The sequence below is a fragment of the Microcaecilia unicolor genome, chromosome 5, assembly GCF_901765095.1.
Source record: "Microcaecilia unicolor chromosome 5, aMicUni1.1, whole genome shotgun sequence".
Classification (NCBI taxonomy): Eukaryota; Metazoa; Chordata; class Amphibia; order Gymnophiona; family Siphonopidae; genus Microcaecilia; species Microcaecilia unicolor.
In genome coordinates, this window is record NC_044035.1 from 166,364,559 (window position 1) to 166,387,927 (window position 23,369).

Genomic DNA, 23,369 nt, shown 5'->3' on the forward strand with positions numbered 1-23,369 from the left:
TTGAATATAAATATTTTCCACTTGTGATTTTGCATATAATTGGAAGCAGATCATTGGAGGGTTTTTTTTTTTTTACTAGTTTTAAAACTGGCACACAATGCATGCTGCTCAAGCAGCACCATTTGTCATGAATAACCAAATCACAGATGAATGGAATTTCTTTGCACAATGAAATATGAGCAGATCAAAGCATACCATAAAAATTCAGAAAGCATTATATATAAACTCTGAAAACAATAACTGAATGCTTCAAAAGGAATCAACCACCAAATCACAGCAAGTAATTGGTGCTAGGGATGTTCTAGATTTACATATACGACAAGTCAATATCCCAAAGCAATGATAACATTTAGTGCGTGCCTCAGCAGTGCAACTCACTGATGACCAGCCTTCAACAACAGTGAGATTTACAACACCACAAGAACGTAACAGTAGCCATACTGGGTCAGACAAATGGTCCATCTAGCCCAATCCCAGGGCAAGCAGTGGCTTTCTCATGTCCATCTCAATAACGGTTTAAAATACTGACCAGTTAAACTGGTGCTGAATTTAAGCAGGGGACTCTCCTTGAAACAGTTTTCTAAGCAAAATATGAGTCATGTCAGATTGTGTCCCCAACCCGGCGGCAATGGAACATTAATTCAGATGAGTACTTAATAAAAAAAACTTTAAAAATAGGGAAAAAAAGTAATAAGCAAATGAGTGCTAATGTTATTTTTGAGATGTAAAGATATTGATAAATTTCATTATAAAAATTAGAGAATGACACGGGGATAAAATTTGTTCCTGTCCCCACCCCGTCCCCGTGGGTTCTGTCTCTGTCCCCACCCCATCCCTGCAGGCCCCGTCTCCATCTCTGTCCTGTCCCCGCAGTCCCCACAGGTTCTATCCCCAACCCCGTGGGCTCTGTTCTCATCTGCAGAAGTCTCAAACACTTATGATTTTATATTTAAATCTTTTATTAAAGTATAAAAAGTAACAATATGCTGTGCAACTGTTGTGTATAAATTACAAATACAAAACAATAATAAAAATGAGCAGCTATAATAAACCCTCCCATCACCACCACCCTCTACCTTTCCAACCCCGACAATAGCTGACTTCTGCTACCTCAAGGAATCCTAACCCACTTTGTTAAATGTCCAGGGTTACAAAATACAACCCGTTCTGTATGCCCTAGAGGGGAGAAATATGCCCTAAGAAGCACAGTTATGATTTTTTAATCTACGGATGAATAAGACGTCATCAACAATTTCAGGATTGAGTCTAGCTCTCCTATCTTCCACAGTCCCTCCTTCAATTGAAGATGTCTTCTTAGAAGATGTGCAAGATGTACAGGATCCCTCATGCAAATTTTGCTAGCTGTGGTCAGCATGTTTGCTTGTTTTTCCAAAAAATAAAAATATTGCCATCTGCATCAATCAAACAAAAATAACAGTCCAGTTCATTAACAGGCTTCAAAATAGAAAGTGACACAGGGACAAAGTTTGTCCCTGTCCTCACGGGCTCTGTCCCCATCCCTGCCCCATTCCCACAGGATCTGTCCCCACCACTTCCCCGTGGGCTCTGCCCCTGTCCCCATCCCCTCGGTTATCGTGGGTCCCGCCCCCGTGTCATTCTCTAATAAAAACTTTTCTGTGATTCCAATGATGAAGTTCGTGTTCTAAATCTCACTGTTATTGAAGGCTGGTCATCAGTGAGTTGCACTGCTGAGGCACGCACTAAATGTTATCATTGCTTTGGGATATTGACTTGGCATACATGTTACTTTATAAAGAAGCCAGTAAGTTACTGAGATTAAAGAGATATTTTAGGGAACAGTTATTAAGGTGCAGTAAAAGTCAGGCTTTTATTTCACTACCGGGTACTTGTGACCTGGATTGGCCACTGTTGAAAGCATGATACTGGGCTAGGTGGACTACTGGTCTGACCCAGTACAGCTATTCTTATGTTCATAGGGAGTGACTAACATGCAGTAGCTCAGTTGGTCACTCTCACAGTACAAGAATAACGCATGATACTGGAAGATTGGAGGGTGGCCGATTTTTAAAAAAGGTTCCAGATGAAATCCAGGAAATTATAGACCAGTGAGCCTGATGTCAGTGCCAGACAAAATGGTAGAGACTATTATAATTACAGAGCATATTCAAAAGCATGAATTAATGAGACGTGAAAGCCTACATGGATTTAGTGAAGGTAAATCTTGCCTCACTAATCTATTACATTTCTTTGAAGGGGTGAACAAACATGTGGATAAAGGTGAGCCAGTTGATATTGTGTATCTGGATTTTCAAAAGGTGTTTGACAAAGTACCTCATGAAAAACTCCAGAGGAAATTGGAGAGTCATGGGATAGGAGGTAGTGTTCTATTGTGGATTAAAAAGTGGTTAAAAGATAGAAAACAGAGAGTAGGGTTAAATGGTCAGTATTCTCAATGGAGAAGGGTAGATAATGGGGTTCCCCAGGGCCCTGTGCTGGGACCGCTGCTTTTTAACATATTTATAAATAATCTACAGATGGAAATAACTAGTGAGGTAATTAAATTTACTAAAGACACAATAGTTAATCAAAGTTGTTAAATCGCAAGAGGATTGTGAAAAATTACAAGAGGACCTTACGAGACTAGGAGATTGGGCATCTAAATGGAATAATGAGTGGAGTGGAATGGGTAGATATGAATCGCTTGTTTACGCTATCCAAATATACTAGGACTAGGGAGCATGCAATGAAACTACAAAGTAGTAAATTTAAAACAAATCAGAGAAAATATTTGTTCACTCAATGTGTAATTAAACTATGGAATTCGTTACCAGAGCAGTTAGCAGTTAGCTTAGCAGGGTTTTAAAAAGGGTTGAATGGCTTCCTAAAGAAAAAGTCCATAGACCATTATTAAGATGGAGTTTGGAAAATCCACTGCTTATTTCTAGGATAAGCAGCATAAAATGTTTTGTACTGTTTTGGTATCTTGCCAAGTACTTGTGACTTGGATTGGCCACTGTTGGAAACAGGATGCTGGGCTTGATGGGCCTGCAGCCTGTCCCAGTGTGGCAATACTTATGTATTTATGTACTTATGTCTTTCGAGTATTCTAAAGTTGGCCCAATCCTTAGAAGCACAGCTTGCAAATAATGCTTGGAGGTAGACTGAATTCTGAAAGAAAAATAAATCACTGTGATACAATGTGAAGACTACAAACAAGCTCTCACCAGCTTGGTTGTGCAACTGAGATGAGGGTAATAGCAGGATTCTCCTCATCTCTAGCGTATCAAGTGTGGGGTAGTGGGGAAAGTCCTCTCTGGGTGCAGGCAGCAAGAGGGTGCGTGGAGCAGGCGTGAAGCTGTCAGCTCTGCTGGTCCCCTGCCCCCTCTGATGTCAACTTCCTGTTCCAGGGCAGGGGGACAGTAGAGACAACAGCCACGCGCCTGCTCAGTGTACCCCCTTGCTTGGAGGAAGGGGTGCTCCAACCAGGGAGGTGCTTTTCCCCGGGTGGCATCTGAAGTAGGTTCACTGCTGCTCCTCATAGAATGTGAGATGAACTATCAAAAAAAGAGAAAATGAGAACCCATGGGTTTGATATTCAAAGTGATTTAACTAGCCAGAAATGGCTCCTGGCTTGTTAAATCACTTGTTTGTGTCAATTTCAGCAGCAATTAACTGAAAATGACTGGTTAGCACAGTGGATCCCAAACCTAGTCCTGGAGGCACCCCAGCCAGTCAGGTTTTCAGGATATCCACAGTGAATATTCATGAGAAAGATTTGCATGCAATGGAGGCAGTGTATGCAAAACTCTTTCAAGAATATTTATTGTGGATATCCTAAAATCCTGACTGGCTGTGGTACCACCAGGACCAGGTTTGGGAACCACTGGGTTAGCGCCTATCTCAAAACCGGCTATTTTGGAGCCATTCCAGGGGCGGAGTCAGCACTTGGCTGGTTGAGCACCAATATTAAAGCACTTAACTGGCTGAGGTAACTGCATAAGTAGGACAGTATAAAAACCTGTCCTATCTTTAAACGGTAACCCATAGCTAGTTAAGTGCTGAATTTCGCACTTAACCGGCTATGCTTTAGCTGGCTCTGCATACCCGGAAAGTCAACACTGAATCCCAGACATGGCCTGGCATTGAATTTCCAGATTTAATGCCAGTGGCAGTCAGCAAAACACTAAGCATCGCCAGCTGACTATTGACCCCCTATGCCCTCCCAATCTTTAGCAATAGGGAACAGAAACACCTGCTCACCTGCTTGCTTCTATGGACAAGAATTGCCCAGTGCAAAAATGATAACAGCAAGGCAATGGAAATGCATCTGCTTTGATCCCAATTGGCAAAACACAGCTCAAGATGGAGAAGCCTTAAAAATCATAGCTCTGCCATAGTGAAAATTAACTACTTAAAAACAAATACTAAAACATAGCAGTACTGGGTCAGACCAAAGATCCATCTAGCCCAGCATCCTGTTTCCAGCAGTGGCCAATCCAGGTCACAAGTACCTCCCAGGTTCCCATAAAGTAGCAATTTCCATGCTGAGACTCTTTAAATCCTGTGACCTATTTCCTGACTAACCATGAATTTTTCACCAAAGGGACAGTTTCAATGAATTCTGAAATCAAATAAAAGGGGATATTTTGAAGACAGGAAAGGCTATTAAAGCTACAAGTTTCCATATAGTATGTGTTCTCCCACTGGTACAAACCAAACACTCATATTATATGATAAAAGCACGCTTGCTAAATTTCTAAACTGTTTGTTGTTGCCATGTTTCTACACCTAAATATTTCTTAATTGCCTCCCCCCCCCCCCATACTGTCAGCACAAGAATGTATTCACTTGATCTGAAGAGAAGGCAACCCTCCTCCCCTCCAATGCCATTAAGATGGATTTCACATCTCTGTCCGCCTCTCCGCAGTGGTACATATCTCCCAAACACCCCGGGGCAGACATCATTTCCAATTGTGAACAAACGCTGTTGGTTTTCATTAATTTGCAGACACTATATTTGCCAATTCCTGTGACTTCTCTTTCTCTTCCCTTGTTTTATTCTCTTTTTCTCTCTCCCTCTCTCATACTTTCTCTGCTCCAAGGCAGGTGAGAGCATCAATTTTCTTCTCATCTGTGGCAGTTAAATTAAATGGAATCGGTCTGATTGCCGAAAATCAAAGAGAAGGCTGATAAAGCAATTAAATGCTTCTAATTCCTCCTCTTGAAAAGGTACAGCTTGGCTCAGAAGCTAATTAACTTCATAATGAAAATCCTTTTTCACCCTTTTAGGCTTTTCTCTCGTTTTCTACTTTTTTTTAGAGGTAGTGGTTGTCAGGAGTTGTGGGGGTGGGGGGGGGGGGAGAGTTAGGGTTGTAGTGGATATATTCATTTTCCTATTTTTATATTATATTATATAAAGGTAAATTGGAAAACAGAACATTTGTATGTGACACTTCTACCATGTTTAAACTATCAGATCAGAGAATTTCTGCAATCTTGCCAAACTGGGACAGACCAAAGGTCCATCAAGCTCAGCATCCTGTTTCCAACAGTGGCCAATCCAGGTCACAAATACCTGGCAAGATCCCCAAAAAGTTCAATACATTTTATGCTGCTTATCCCAGAAATAAGCAGTGGATTTTCCCCAAGTCAATTTAATAATGGTCTATGGACTTTTCCTTTAGGAAGCCGCCCAGACCTTTTTAAAACCGCGCTAAGCTAACTGCTTTTACCACATTCTCTGGGAACAAATTCCAGAGTTTAATTACACGTTGAGTGAAGAAAAATTTCTCTGATTCGTATTAAATTTACTACTTTGTAGCTTCATCGCATGCCCCCCAGTCCTAGTATTTTTGGAAAGAGTAAACAAACGATTCACGTCTACCCATTCCACTCCACTCATTATTTTATAGACCTCTATCATATCTCCCCTCAGCCATCTTTTCAGCCTTTCCTGATAGGGAAGTTGTCCCATCCCCTTTATCATTTTCGTCACCCTTCTCTGTACCTTTTCTAATTCCACTATATCGTTTTTGAGATGCAGCGACCCAGAATTGAACACAATATTCAAGATGCGGTCACACTATGGACTGATACAAAGGCATTATAACATCCTTACTTATGTTTTCCATTCTTTTCCTAATAATACCTAACATTCTATTTGCTTTCTTAGCTGCCGCAGCACACTGAGCAGAGGGTTTCAACGTATCATCAGCAACAATGCTGAGATCCCTTTCTTGGTCGGTGACTTCTAATGTGGAACCTGGCATTACGTAGATATAGTTTGGGTTCCTCTTTCCCATATGCATCATTTTGCACTTTCTCACATTAAACGTCATCCACCATTTAGATGTCCAGCTCTTCATGTCTTTGTACTTCCTCCAAGAGTTACTAATAAGCATTACCGCATTACTATATACTACTCTGTTAAAGCATATTATTAGTAACTAGATTCTATTGCATAACATGGGACCTACAATAAAATAACACCAATTAGGGAAAAAGAAGAAAAGTAAATTGCTCAAAACAGATATTGCAATCGTCAGGTTGCAATATGTGTTGCTTTGAGAAAAACGGCAAAACGCAAAGCAACACATTTTCCACATTCCACGGAGCTTTCCACCAATGGTCTTTTTTAAGACCAACCTGACGATTGCAATATCTGTTTTTGAGCAGAAACTCTTACATACAGGATTTACTCAAGACTCCTGAGGCAGGCCTGTGGCCAAAACACAGTACTGTGTTGAGTCTTCTGTTAATAAACACCATTCAAGCCTTCTAAGGTGTCCTGTCCGTCTCTGAAGTGCCAGGTCCACTTCCCACTGTTTGTTGTTGCCCATTTGTCGTGGGGTTCCTCTGCTTAGGCGGATTTACACTGACTGTGTGCAGCACTGCATACGTCTACTAGCGCTATGAAAATGATTAGTAGTAGTTGTAGTAGTAGTAGTAGATTATCCTGTCTATTACTTCATTGGTTTACTTGGAGGGTAAGAGAAATACTTCTGCATCATTCTGTGAGGTAAATAGCTCTGTACAAATATCAACAGGCAGTGAATTCCACAGAATGGGAGCTTGGCAGCTAAAGATAGCTCTCCTCATGGCAGTGAGAGTGGAAAGTAAAACCCGTTGAGATGATTAGAGAGTGTATATTGAACCAGATGCTCACTTAGATACTCATGCTTCATCCCATGGAGATACTCGAATGTCATCATCAGGACTTATTCTCTATAGGCAGCCAGTACAAATGTTACAAGATTGATGTAACACAATCCACTAAAATCCTTGCTGCAGTATTTGAAGTGATCAGCAACCTTTTCAGCAGTGCCATTTATAAACCAGCATTCAAGTAATCTATCCTGCCTATGATTAAGGAATGAATAGAAACAAACACATGGATTTTTGATAGGTAAAGGCTCAGTTGGTGAACCCATCACTAGTCAACAAAATCATTTTTAAGTGCATTGTACTTAAGTGATAGCACCTTACAGGGAAGGAGAAGGACTGAGGGGGGTGGAGAAGGGCCAGAGTGCAAGGCAGAGGGGTAGAAGGGCTACAGGATAGAGCCTATCCCCATTTTTCACACACAAACACTCCTATCTCTACCCTTTACACCCACCCACTCTTAATTGCTCCAGATAGACACAGATATACATGATACAACTCACACACACAAACCCCTCATATAGCCCTCCCATGCAGTCAGCCACACAGTGCAAAACCTTGCCTCCTTTACGAGATACACTTTCAAATGCCTCTTCCCAATGACTCCCCAATGCAGACATGCATAAGTTTGAGAATTGACAAAGGGGGGAAATGCCATTGTGTCCCACTACGAGTGTGCACTTTTCAGATTATTATTATTTTTGTTGTTACATTTGTACCCTGCGCTTTCCCACTCATGGCAGGCTCAGTGCAGCTTACATGGGGCAATGGAGGGTTAAGTGACTTGCCCAGAGTCACAAGGAGCTGCCTGTGCCTGAAGTGGGAATTGAACTCAGTTCCTCAGGACCAAAGTCCACCACCCTAACCACTAGGCCACTCCTCCTACACCTCCATTCTTAGATGCATGTCCAACTGGATTCCCAGGCTATGAACAGTTTCCTGGGGCTTGAAAAGAGTCCTCAATACAGTTGGAAGGAAATGTGTACTCTCTACCATCTGCTTACTCAGAAACATTCAGTAGGATTGGTTTAGAGTTTTTACAAGTATCCACAGAGTTGAAGTACTGGAAAACTGTGAATGTTAAACACAAGCATAAATTTGAATATATATGTCTCCAAACAGGCTGAAGAGATCAACCACAGTAGCTTTTGGAACTTATGGCAATTTTATTGTGATAGTGCAATTGTTATTCTCTTCAACTGGATTATTGCAATTCCCTTTACGCGGGTATCTCAAAGAAACTAATAAATAAGATACAGTAAATACAAAATACCTCCGTATGATTGATATTCAGGAAGACCAAATTTGATCATGTGTCCCCCTTGCTAGTGCAACTCCATTGGTTGCCTCTAAGAGTTCATGTTTATGTTTAAGATCTGTTGCCTGGTTTTCCAAATCTTAGAAAGTTACCCTACTGAGAGTCTATCCTCGTCTCTGAAACTACTAAATCGTGGTTTTCCCTGTCAAAATGTAGATCAACGTTTTGTAAGCTTTCCTTCTGTGAACAGGCGGAGGTTCAAATGTCTTCATGAAAATTCTGTTTTATATCAATCAGTTAAGGCTTGGAATGACCTCCCATTTGAAATACGATCTTGTAATTCGTATCTTTTATTTTGCTAACTTTTGAAGACTTATTTGGTAAATATCTTTTATGACATGCGCTTGTTATAATTGATTTTGTTTATATTGTATTTTCCCAGTTTAAATATATAGACTGTTTTTTCTTATTGTTATCCTGCACAACATAACATATGTTTTGGATTTATCAGAACCGAGCCCCCCCAAAAAAAGGCTTGATTCAATTTTCTATATGCACCCCCAGCTAGGATGGGTTTGGTTTTAACTCAACCCAGTTTGCTTGTGGATACACAAAACTAGGAAAGAGCCCACCTGTCTTTGAAGGCCTGCATCCATCTGGTAACCCTAGATATGGGGATTTCTCCTCAGGTGACTTTTGCTATAGATCTGGTTATATTCTTCTATGTATGCTTGAGTGACCTTCCTCTGTGATGTTTTTCTCCTCCATACTTGGTATCTTTACAGTGCTTTGTTGGCAATTCCAGTTAACAACCTGTCCTGATAAATACAGGATAATGTGATAAATCTGACCCCAGCTCATTGAATTTTCCAGTAAATAATGAGGCAAAATGTTAAACACAGCCCTGAAGTAAAGGTGATTTAATCAGCACAATTAAATAATCTCAATCATGATATCCTTGTTATAGATACACACGCATGGGCACACTCATCTCAGAAGAGAAGATGAGAAAGAGGTGGGAAATAAAAGAGCCTTCAGTCAGACAGCACCAAAAGGGAGATTCTGTGCCTGTTCCCTAATTCCATGGCCTACAGAAAGAAAGGCAAATTATTCCACTCCAGCAAACCTTATAATGCCTGACCTGAATTAAAACAGTTTACAGACTTGTTCAAAACAGTAGTGCAACATTATAACCCGAGGGGCTGTACTGTCATACAAATGAGAGAAGTTTATTTTCTGAAATGTACCATTTGCTCCTGCAGGCAGGGCGGCTGTAAAAGCCAGTGCAGGAGCAGCAGGGAGGCCAGCTCAGCTCCAAGCACAGCAAGAGGCCTCCCACTGCACTGGAGTCTGGACCTGGCCCAAGTTTCTGCCTCTCTACCTTCTGCAGCAAACAGCCTTCCAGAAAGCGGCTGCTGTAATATTGTGAAATCAGACATGACTGTTCTACCAGCCACACAGGGGGTAACGGGGTGGGGGGGGGGGGAGAGAGAAAGGATGGTGTGCAGCTCCAAATTTCTCTGTTGCTTGCCTGGGTGGAACAGCACAGACCTTCCACCAGAAGTGACATTGGGTTACATAGATAGAGGGAAGTGCTAGAGGGATTCTCCGCTGCTTTGTCATCCTGCTAGACTAATACAGAACAGAGGTGCAGGTGGTCCTGCCAGCAATCAGAATGCACATGTAATGCTCCATCAGGAGGCTACTATGACTGATGCTTTCTAACCTGTTGCTAATAATTAAACATAGCAACTTGGTTCATCCAAAGAACATAAAATGAGAGGGGTTTTCCTGAATACATATGCCCAACAATATAGAGAGCACCACCAAAACAAAATATAACATATCATACATAACGTGTACAATCTGTTAATTTGGCATCTCTCTGAAAGAGCAACCAATAACATAGTAACATAGTAACATAGTAGATGACGGCAGAAAAAGACCTGCACGGTCCATCCAGTCTGCCCTACAAGATAACTCATATTTGCTGCTTTTTGTGTATACCCTACTTTGATTTGTACCTGTACTCTTCAGGGCACAGACCGTATAAGTCTGCCCCGCACTATCCACGCCTCCCAACCACCAGCCCCACCTCCCAACCACCGGCTCTGGCACAGGCACAGACCGTATAAGTCTGCCCAGCACTATCCTCACCTCCCCAGCCCTGCCTCCCAACCCCGGCTCTGGCACAGACCGTACAAGTCTGTCCAGCACTATCCCCGCCTCCCAACCACCAGTCCCACTTCCCACCACCGGCTCTGGCACAGACCGTATAAGTCTGCCCAGCCCTATCCCCGCCTCCCAACCACCAGCCCCGCCTCCCGATCTTGACTAAGCTCCTGAGGATCCATTAGCTTAGTCAAGATCTATGTGATGGTCTATGTGATGCATGCAAATGTCTCCTAGGACTTTTGCCTCATATCTTTGATTTGTAGGGGTAGCCTAGTGGTTAGTATACCAGTCTTGATATTCAGAGGTGGCCAGTTCAAATACCACTGCTGCTCCTTGTGATCTTGGGCAAGTCACTTAACCCTCCATTGCCTCAGGTACAAACTTAGATTGTGAGGCCTCCAGGGACAGAGACATACCCAGTGTACCTGAATGTAACTCACCTTGAGCTACTACTGAAAACGGTGTGAGCAAAATATAAATAAATATCTGCCTTTCCTAATTGTTTTAAATAGAATATAGGTCCAATACAGAATGAAAAAATATAGCCAAAAACAAGAAACATTTTGGAGTGGGAAAGGATGTGGTAAGTAGTCACTGCTTTTCACTGGATACCCTTAGCTGTTCCCAATTAGCAGGGAAATTCAGAAAGTAAACCTAGCATTTGACTTTACATATATGCATATTCATGGTTGAAATCTTGAAAACCTGACTGGGTTGTGGCCCTCAAGAACTGTGGTTGCCTACCCCTGCTTTAGAGTCAATGGGGAGTGTAACCCTGTAGGGTTAGAATAACCCTATTTCTTAAAAAGATTTTTGTGTAGTTGTTGTGGAATAGGGATAGCAAGCTACAGAGAGCTGCTTCAGTGCAGGCATGCACATGTCTGCTGGTTGCTATGGTAATCAGGGCAAACCATTCTAAAAGCTGCTGTTATTGTACCAGATAGTTGGGTAGGCAGCGCTGTGAAAGATAGATGTATGCCCGTGTACTGTATAAGAACAGAAGAAAAAGAGTAAAGAAAAAGAGGAGTAGTCAGAGTGATCCGACAGTTACTGGGTAGGAAGAAGAAAGACTGAAGTGATACAGTCAGTTGAGAGAACTGTGACTACAAAAGTCAATGATATGCCTATGCCCCTAATAGAAGAAGCCAGCCATAATCTGCTACAGGTGTGGTCATGCAGGACATATTCAACAGTTCTGTATGGATGAGCTCAAAGGAGAAGAAGACTTCCATTATGGAAGAGGGCAAAGGACTGAAAGTGCCTGGAGATGGCATGAGCAGAGCCTGAATTCTGAGCAAAGAAGAGGTCCAAGTCCTGGAAGACAGCATTCCCCAAATCCCAGGCCAACAAAATGGTACCAGGTTTATAATATCATGGTGGTTCTATCCACAATGTCTGAAGAGTTCCAACGGAATAATGACAGAATGCAACAACTTAAAATGTTGCAAGAGAAATTGGATGTGTTAGAAAAATCATTGAAGAAGCTGGCAGAAGAGCAGAAGAAAAAGAGTAAAGAAAAAGAGGAGTAGTCAGAGTGATCCAACAGTAACTGGGGAGGAAGAAGAAAAGACTGAAGTGATACAGTCAGTTGAGAGAATTGTGACTACATAAGTCAATGATATGCCTATGCCCCTTACTTACCCTTTGGTCACAACGCCTTAACATTAATTGCTGTGATGTGATACCAGATGCTGCCACCAGGGGGTTGCAGAAGTGAATGGTTCCAATCTTAACCCACAGTCCTTCTATAGTGCATTATATTCTACCTGCTAATACTGATACAAAAACTGCATAAAGTGATGGAGTCACTGAAAGATGCAAACAAATTCGGAGCAACACGGGTTTACTATCTGGACTCAGCTCCTGGAACAAACTGTAGGCCTTGGCTTTTATTAGATTATTCTTATCTATTATGTATTTGGTTACCATTCCCACTGTATGCTTGGTGGGTAAGAGATATGTTCTGAATTATCCTATAAGGTCCTCTCTTCTAGAAACGTTTGCCTCTCATCATTCTGGGTTGCCCTCAAATTGCTCCACAAAGGTGGCTGCATTAAACTCTAATTTCTTCCAAAAATTGGCTTATAAACAAGTGGTAGATATTCTGACTCACTCCTGAAAAAAAGCTTCTCACTGCTGATACTTGGTCTTCCTCTGTCCACAGATGTCCATCTCATGTATTTTAGAACAGGAAATCCTGACATATGTCCTGTTGGAAAATACATGCGAAATGGACGTCTATTTTGGGTGTTATGAGCTAGACGTCTCTATTCTGACTTGGATGTCCTTTCAACAATGCCCCTCCATGCAGGGCTATGGAGTCAGAGATGGAAACAACTTTGGGTGGAGTTGGAGTCAATAAAAATTTTAGTAATATGTAACCTGTCATTAAAATTGTCCGTAGTACCTGAAGATTGGAGGGTGGCCAATGTGACACCAATTTTTTTAAAGGATTCTAGGGGTGATCCAGGAAATTATAGACCGGTAAGCATGACATTGGTGCCAGGCAAAATAGCGGAAACTATTATAAAGAATAAAATTACAGAAAACATGGTTTAATGGGACAGAGTCAGCATGGATTCAGCCGAGGAAAGTCTTGCCTCACCAATTTACCTAATTTCTTTGAAGGTATGAATAAACATGTGGATGATGTAGTGTATCTAGATTTTCAGAAAGCTTTTGATAAAGTTCCTCATGAGAGACTCCTGAGAAAATTAAAGAATCATGGGATAGGAGGCAAGATTCTGGTGTGGATTAGGAATTGGTTATTGGACAGAAAACAGAGGGTAGGGTTAAATGGTCATTTCTCTCAATGGAGGAGGGTGAACAATGGAGTGCCACAGGGATCTGTACTGGGACTGGTGCTATTTAACACATTTATAAATGATATGGAAATTGGAACGATGAGTTAGGTGATTAAATTTGCAAATGATTCAAAACTATTCAAGGTTGTTAAAACACATGCAGACTGTGAAATATTGCAGGAAGACCTTAGGAAATTGGAAGACTGGGCCTCCAAATGGCAGATGAAATTTAATGTGGATATATGCAAGGTGATGCACATTGGAAAGAATAATCTGAATCATAGCTACCTAATGCTAGGGTCCACCTTGGGGGTCAGAGCTCAAGAAAAAGATCTGGGTGTCATTGTAGATAATACGCTGAAATCTTCAGCTCAGTCTCCAACGGCAGCCAAAAAAAGCAAACAAGATGCTAGGAATTATTAGGAAAGTGATGTTGAATAAGATCAAAAATACTATAATGCCTTTGTATCACTCTATGGTATGTCCACACCTTGAGTATTGCGTTCAGTTCTGGTTGCCGTATCTCAAAAAAGATATAGCGGAATTAGAAAAGGTTCAAAGAAGAGCAACCAACATGATAAAGGGGATGGAACTCCTCTCGCATGAGGAAAGGCTAAAGAGATCAGGGCTCTTCAGGATGAGGAGAGACATGATTGAGGTCTACAAAATCCTGAGTGGTGTAGAACGAGTAGAAGTAAATCAATTTTTTTCTTGTTCCAAAAGTACAAAGACTAGGGAACACACGAGGAAGTTACTTGGAAATACTTTAAAAACAAATAAGAGGAAATATTTTTTCACTCCACGAATAGTTAAGCTCTGGAACTCTTTACCGGAGGATGTAGTAACAGCGGTTAGTGTATTGGGTTTAAAAAAGGTTTGGACAAATTCCTGGAGGAAAAATCAATAGTCTGCTATTGAGACAGACATGGAAAGCAACAGCTTGCTCTGGGATTTGTAATACGGAGTGTTACCACGATTTGGGTTTCTGCCAGACACTTGTGACCTGGCTTGGTCACTGCTTGGAAAACAGGATACTGGGCTAGATGGACCATTGGTCTGACCAGTATGGCTATTCTTACGTTCTTATGTTCTTATGTACTTATGTACCGACTCCAACTCCAGCTTTAAAATAAAAACATACATGACATTATACGGTAATTATCATTTTAGATAAATAGATATATATTTTTTGTTCTGAATCTAAAGTACTGGTAAATACAAGTTATATTTAATTAGATCCAGGACAAAAAAATGTAAAGTCTAATATCAGTAGGAGTCAGAGTCAAACAGTAGAAAAATAGAGGAATTGGAGTGAGAGTTAGAGATTTGGTGTACGGACTCCACAGCTTGCCTCCACATCTCCTTTTACCAGATGCTGTACCCACTCCATTAAATAAGATCTGAACCAAGATTTTTTTAAAAAGTGGTCTTAATACCAATGCTAAATAATCTATCAATTACAATATTATTACTGAGGACATATCAAAAAATACACCTAAATCTTGCGTTAACTGTGTCCACAGGAGACAATAATAAAGCTTCTGTACCATGGTTAGATCTGAACCCATATTGATGATCATCAAGAAAATTATATTCAGATGCAAAACTCTCTAAATAAAACCAACATGTTCCAAAACTTACCTACAAATAGTAAGTTCAACATTGGATGAATATTATTATTTTTTAATACTGGACATATACTAGTGTATTTCAAAGCCAACAGTTTCATTTCTGAGTTGTTCAGAGCCCTAGGGTACATACCATTTGGTCCTGAGAATGCTAGTATTCTTCCTTGGTCAATATTCAAAGTGATATTTGACTGTTGAGGTCTTCTATAGGCTGTGTTAGGCACATATGCTTACCTAATGCAATCTGCTCTCATTGGCTGGGCACCTAAAACAGCAAAAAGCTGCATAGGACTAGGCACACAGGCACAAAACACAAAAATTAGGCATAGCAGAGATAAATTCTTGCAGCTAATTTATTTATTTATTTGTTACATTTGTATCCCACATTTTCACACCTATTTGTAGGCTCAATGTGGCTTACATAGTACTGGAGAGGCGTTTGCAGACTCCGGTGTAAACAAATACAAAGTGATGTTGTGATTAAGATAATGTTCATGTGGCACAGCCACATGAGTGGAGGAGTGGCCTAGTGGTTAGGGTGGTGGACTTTGGTCCTGAGAAACTGAGTTTGATTCCCACTTCATGCACAGGCAGCTCCTTGTGACTCTGGGTAAGTCACTTAACCCTCCATTGCCCCATGTAAGCCACATTGAGCCTGCCATGAGTGGGAAAGCTTGGGGTACAAATGTAACAACAAAAAAAAGTATAACAGAAAAGTTGTGTTATGACCATTACATACTTTAGTTTTGTTGTGTTGCAGATATCAGGCATTTATGTTGGATCGGCAGGGTATGCCTGTTTTCAGATTAGTTTTTAGTGTTTTCCGGAAGTTTAAGTGGTCATACGTAGTTTTCAAAGCTTTTGGCAATGCGTTCCACAGTTGTGTGCTAATGTATGAAAAACTGATTTGTATTTGAGTCCTTTGCAGCTTGGGTAGTGCAGATTGAGGTACATTCATGTTGATTCAGATGTGTTTCTAGTTGGTAGGTCAATCAAGTTTGTCATGTATCCCTAGGCTTCACCGTTGATAATTTTGTGAACCAGAATGCAGATTTTGAAAACAATGCGTTCTTTGATTGGGAGCCAGTGTAGTTTTTCACGTAGGGGTTTTTCACTTTCAAATCGTGTTTTTCTGAATTCCTCCCATTGTTACATTAAAAACATTTTTAACACCACAGATTTGCTTGTTGGACAATGTCACTATGATTCATGAAGGAACCCAAGTTTCAGGCCTTTTTATATATAAAGCTTCCTTAATAGAAAGCAGTGCATAATGATTTATCCTACAGCTCCTACTTTGACTCAGCAGTGGAATTATATGCATGAGCTATTGCAGGTGGAGAGACTTTCGATAGACATGAGAAGCCACCAGATGCAGTGATTTCTTAGGCTTTGGACACCTTACGTTAACTGTCCAGGTTGGTTCGATCTGTTATGCTGAACAATTTGGATGTTTAATTGCTCCTGATACCCTGCATGTTTTATTATGCTCCACCTGGAGAGAGGTTTTTTGTTTGGGGAGGTGGGTCTCGGATTGGGGAATTTCTTTGTATTTTTGTGCCAGTTTGCTCATGACTTTTCTTGTTTTGTCATTGTGCTTATTGCTAGTTCCTTGTATAGCAAAATTTGAATAAAGATATCTCTAAATAAAAAAAAAATTAGCATGTGGTTTGCAAGCGCACATTCAGAACTTACCACGGGATGCCTCAACGCAACCTATGGTAAACCCACGCTAATGCTTACTGCAGCTTAGTAAAAGGAGCCCTAAGTACGGTGTTGCATGCATCCAGCTCCTACATTAATGTAATCCCCTATCAGATAGAAATTACTAGAAGGATAGAATCCCTGGTTGAAAGTCACTGGGGGGAGGGGGAGGAGGGAGAAGTGACTGGGATGTTCCTGGGTGGCAGGAAGCCCAGCCCAAGGGGAGTGGTTTGCAATAAGATGCAGAGAAATAGTGCCCTGCTGCATATGAGTGGCCGGGGAGGTGGAGCAGAAAGAAAACAAAAGTGATAGTTTGCCCTGAGAGGGGGGCTTTTGGTTGCCTGATAGTTACCTGCCAAGAGACCAGGAGGAGAAGAGGGGAATCTTGAGGAGTGTTATCACTGGCTGTAAAGGAGAGTTACGGATCCCCGTAGGAACTGGGAGATTGTGCTATGGGTGGTCAAAATAGAGACCCAGCCCAGGAGCAAGGGGATTGGAGCCAAGGAGAGCTTGGTCAGAAGACCAGGGTGGATCCAGAGAGGGGTCACTGCTGGCAGAGAGTTAGACCAGAGAAGGTATTGATAAAAGGAGAAACAGCCAGAGGGGACAATTCTACTTTACAGGATAGGCACAGACAGGAGGCATATAAATACCTGTACATATTTTATATTTTAAAGAGAACTTTGTCAGTACATACAGAAGGCAAAGGAGGTGAGAGAGTTCCCCTGATGAACACCAGAAGCAGTAAAGGTAAAATAGAGTTTAACTGTTTTGACTATGGAACTGATTTCTCTTTGAAGAGCTGCCAGTTGCAGAAGTTATTAAAAGTTCAATTTATTGCATAAACTGGTGCCTGCAGCGCATTTTGTACAATGGGTCAGGAGAAGTACCCAATCACTGAGAGAAAGTGTTTCCAAAACCCCCGGATCGCTATTCGGGACCATTGACCCACTCCTTGCTCGACTGCAAGTGGACTGGAACTGATGTGTGTGGTGAAAAAGGCCTGAACGTGACTGAAGACTGAAAAGTTTGTTTTGTGTGGCCCGGGGCTGGAGCTAGTGCACGGGTGAGACCCGGGTTACATTAATATATCAATGTACCTGTTGTGTTTTGCTGTACCTGCAACTGATTTGCCAGCCCTTCAAAAAGTCCCAAACAGGATATATTACAATAGGTAAACTGTGTTAAAGTGACAGTCTGAACAACATACCTGCAATTGGCCTCCTCCAAAACTTGGGGCACTTAATGCAATAAGCGAAGCTGCCCCATGATCTTCTTAGTTAATCCTTTACTTTTGGTTCTAGAGTCAAACCAGAATCCAAGACAATACCTAATATTTGGAGAGTGCTGACTAAGGGGACACATGCCCCAGCTATCAAAGAACTAACTAAGGGCAAGGATTTATCTGGTCTTGCAATCCATAGCACATTTGGTTAAGCAGGATTCATTTATATGTTGTGTGATATCACACAATCTTCAACTATTGAAAAGTATCTAATAGAATCCAGGATGCTGCCGACAAATCTTAAAATGGAATTAATATAATCAGCATAAGAAAACAAGACACACCTAATCAGACAATTCAGTACCAAAAGTGCTTAAAATGCATTAAATAGACTTGGAAATACAGATGAGCCCTAAGGGACTCCACATTTCAAAAGCCGGAAATTTGACAATACGTTGCCCCATTGAACCTGGTATATTTTATTTGACAACATATCTAAAAATCATTCAACACTGGACCAGCAATTCCTAATTTCTGCACTGAACAAAGATTCAGCTGCCCAAAGAGGATTGCCTGTCTCTCTTTGTGTCTGTCTATTAGTTGTTTTTCATACCCATTGATCCTAACTCCCATCCACCCCAGGCTCGGTCTTTGATTTATAGGCTTTTAAGCCCATTAAGAAAATAAAAGAGGATTTTATTTTAACCAAAGGGCTGAATTGGGGATTTTTTATCAGCAAGTGATTAACCCTTAGCAATAGATTAATTCTAAAGGACAATTCTAAAACCTGGTGCCTCTACATAGGCAAGCTGATGCCTCGCGCCGAGTGCCAATTCTATAACAGTATAATGGTATAATGGCATTTGCAACTATTTTGAGACTGATCAGTTCAGGCTGCTAATACAGGCACATCTACTTTCAGAGCTAGACTACTGTAATCTTACTAAATGTTAGCAAAAGCGATTACAAACCGTGCAAAACACTGCTGTACACCTGCTAACTCCCGCGGTCAGCGCTGAGTCTGGATATTCCATGTTGGGCTTCTTCTGGTGACCAGCATTGAATATCCAGTTTATTTTTGGCTGGTTCAAACTTAACTGGCCAAGCCGATAATCAGTGCTGGCTGGTTAAGTCTGAACCAGGCAAAGATAGGCCTGGTATTCACACAGGCAAATATGACCGCCAAACTCACGCTGAAAATCGACAGCTGGTTATATTGTGCAAAAAGAAAAACAGCTAGCTATTAACCACAAATTCAATGGGTCATGACCGGCCATGTCCCACTGAAAATTCGCTGATAGCCGGTTATGGGGCATTCAACCAGACAGGTGCCAATCCTGGCCAATTAAATGCTTTTGAATATTGAGGGGAACGTTTCTAGTTGCCATAAATGACTGCTTTATGGAGAAGTTGGTCCTGGAACCAACCAGAGGGGAAACTACTTTAAATATAGTCTTTACTGATACAGAAAACCTTGTGTAAGGGTTTAATGGTGGTAGAACTGCCAGGAAATAGTGGCAGAGGCGCCTATATGAATTGGGTCTGCAGCCTCGCTCTGGCACCTATTACAAAAGGTCTGCTCTCCCAGACTTCAAAACCTGGCTATGTTTCTGAATAGTGGTCCTAATGTTTTCCAGTTGGATACCCAGTTAGTTGTCTGACAATGACCACCAACTGGATAGCACTTCCAGCGTGTACTGAAACCAGATATTCAGAGCCAGTTGGTATCCAGAAAATTGTGCTGAATAACTGGTGTATTGTTAACTATGGCAGTCAGCATTTTTAAAAAAATACTGACCATCGCAGTCTGAATATCGGACCCTACAAAACATTTTTTAAATCCTTTAAATATTACAGTAAAAATATTCATTCTGTCTCCTATCATTCCTTTATTTACTTACATAGTAACATAGTAGATGATGGCAGAGAAAGACCTATATGGTCCATCCAGTCTGCCCAACAAGATAAACTCATATGTGCTACTTTATGTGTATACCTGACCTTGATTTGTATCTGCCATTTTCAGGGCACAGACCGTAGAAGTCTGCTCAGCACTAGCCCTGCCTCCTATCCACTAGCCCCACCTCCCACCTCCGGCTCTGCCACCCAATCTCCACTCTGCTACTTATTTTGCTTGATTCCACCTATTGGGCAGGAATCATACTGAGACGCCATGTGATCTGTATCTGATTCTTTCATTGGAATTGTGTCTACCAGGGATCTCAATCAGGTGATGACTTTTCATTTCGGAAACCACTAGTAATAATTAGTTATTTGTTATCAGCACCAGTGGGGTATCTGAGCAAGGGGGCATTGGGTTAATGCTCAGCAAAGAAAATTCATCTCAGAGTTGAGATGCTGAGGTGTGTTAGGCTTTCATGAGTGTGCATGTTCTATGTATTTCTATAGCACTGTAAATATGCAGTTCATTTTTGTTGTGTATGTTTAATGAGTGTAGGTTCCTCTATAGTCCATTGTTTGGTTGTAACATCAGTCTGCCGTCAAGTTCCAGCTGATCTCTCTATTGTGTTTTATGGTTACCACCCAAAAAGCATATCACCTTTTCCATGGTGGTAGTGTTGTATAATGCAGGGCTTTTGAACGCAGGCCTCAGACACACCCAGCCAGTCAGATTTTCAGGATATTTACAATGAATATGAGTAAGATAGATTTGCATACCACAGAAGCAGTACCAAAGAGAATCACAATGTATGAAAACTGGACTGCTCACATTTGGCCTGTTTGTAAGTATAAAGATAACTGAATTAAGGAATTTACTGCTACCCTTGGCTACACCATCCTGTGGTGGTTGCAGTACCCTTGTGTCTGATCGCCATGAGCGATATTGGGTGTATAGAATCCCTATCCTCTGTGTCACAGTGTTCATTGTCTGCTTTTGCACTTTGTCACTGTGGTAACCTGAATGAGGGTGTCACTTCCCCCTTGGGCAGGACTATGGATTAAGGTAGCTCTAACACTGAGATATCCATAAGGGGAAGTGGCAGTGTCCTATAGACTCTCCCACAATCACACTTATCTAATGTTTGGGGATTCATGTGGGAGAATGGAAAATCTTAAAAGCCTTAGCCTAGTTTAAAGTAAATCAATATCATGGCACAGACAATAATGAAGGTAAGTACATTCTGTCTAGTCAACAGTATGTTTGTTTTCTCAGCATGGGCTATTTCAGCACTGTGAGAGGAGTCCAACTCTAAACACTTTTTCAAGAGAGAGAATGGAAAATATGTAGTGCTGTCCTGAAAAAAAAGACTTTAGAAGAATCTGGAGGTTCTTCGGAGATACGACACAACTGCAAACCTTCCTATTCCTTGCAAGACCCTTTTCTATTGGGCACCTCAAACAGTGATGTTGGTATTTAGAGAAGCAAACAAATAAACAAAATGAAGATAAAAAGAAAAAGAAGAGGGCCAATCTCTGCAGATAAGCCAAGTGCAACAAAAGTGCTGATGACCCAGGAGATAAGAATGAAGACTCAGAAGACTCCCAAGGTGGCTAAGATGCCTTTATTGAAGTGAACAAGGATGTATTCAGCCATATGGCCTAGCACAACCATCTTTCAGCAACTTGTGCCTGCATCAGGGGACCAAAACAGGATGAAAACAGCCAGTAGTAATTGTGATGTTGAATTGTGGCCCGATAGTTGCTCCAACAGCTTAAACACCTGCATCATGCAAATTGGTGCATATACTAGCACCAATGTATTCAGAGAAGATGCAGGATTACCAGTGCATAAAGCTTACCAGTAATTTGGACCCCCCCCCCCCCCCCCGGAATGAGATCCTTAAGTAGGTTCCATCTAGGATTTGTAAGTAGCATCTATCTGGAACCAGGTATCTCTATCCAACCTAAGGGACCCTTTTACCAAGCTGCAGCAAAGGGGGGCCGGCGCTGGCATTGGCGCGTGTTCTACTCATGTGCCAAGGCCCCCTTTTACTGCAGCTGGTAAAAGGGAAATCTCGCTTACCACCACCCATTGAGGTACTGCCCGATTACCACCGGGTACACTTCGGCACTACAAAAATAAATACATTTTTGTAGCACCGGAAATGACGGCACGCTAGGGGTGGGAAGTACCGCCGGGCTGCTGTGGTAGCCCGGCGGTACTTCCTGTATAGTGAGCAGTAAGCCCACTTAGGGCTTACGGCCGCTTAGTAAAAGGAACCCTAAGGCAATAAATAGAAACAAAAGAAAAAAAAAGAAAGAAATTAAGATGTTATCTTTTTTATTGGACTAACTTAATAAATTTTTTGATTAGCTTTCAAAGGCAATACCTTCTTCTTCAGATCAGAAATAAGCAAATGATGACAAATATCAGAATACATAACTGAAAGATAAAAGCATTCTAACGACAGTATCACGGGGAAAGGTAAGGGTGGGTTGAGAAACAGGGAGATGGGTGACCGGAGGTGACAAAGCAGTATAATTGTATGCTTGTCAATATTCAAAATGATTTAACCAGCCAGAAACTGCCAATGACCGGTTAAATCACTTGTTCAGGGCTATCTGCTCATTTTCAGTGGCACTCAAGCAGCTATCTTCACTGAAAATTAGCTGTTAACGCCTAAGTGAAAGCCTGCTATTTTGTTGGTGTTTCGGGGGTGGATGTGTCACGTGGAGGGGCATTTTCGAAAGGGACGTCCAAGTTGCGATTTGGATGTCCTTGCAAAATGGCGAAATCCGGGGGCGGGGAAACCCGTATTTTCGAAACAAGATGGACATCCATCTTTCATTTCGAGAATACCGTCAGAGACATCCAAATCCCTAGATTTGGACGTCCCTAGACATGGACGTTTCTGACTTTCAGCGATTTTCGAAACCAAAGACGTCCATGTCAAAAACATCCTAATACAAGCCATTTGGAAGTGGGAGGAGCCAGCATTTGTAGTGTACTGGTTCCCACTGACATGCCAGGACACCAACCGTGCACCCGAGGGGGCACTGCAGTGGACTTCATAAATTGCTCCCAGGTACATAGCTCCATTACCTTGTGTGCTGAGCCCCCCAACCCCCCTAAAACCCACTACCCACAACTGTACACCACTACCATAGCCCTTACAGGTGAAGGGGGCACCTATATGTGGGTACAGTGGGTTTCTGGTGGGTTTTGGAGGGCTCGCTGTTTCCTCCACAAATGTAACAGGTAGAGGGGTATGGACCTGGGTCCGTCTGTCTGAAGTGCACTGCAGTACCCACTAAAACTGCTCCTGGGACCTGCATGCGCTGTCATGGACCTGAGTATGACATCTGAGGCTGGCATAAAGGCTGGCACGACATATTTTTAAAGATGTTTTTTGAGGGTGGAAGGGGTTAGTGACCACTGGGGGAGTAAAGGGAGGTCATCCCCAATTCTCTCCGGTGGTCATCTGGTCATTTCAGGCATTTTTTTGTGCCTTAGTCATAATAAAAGCATG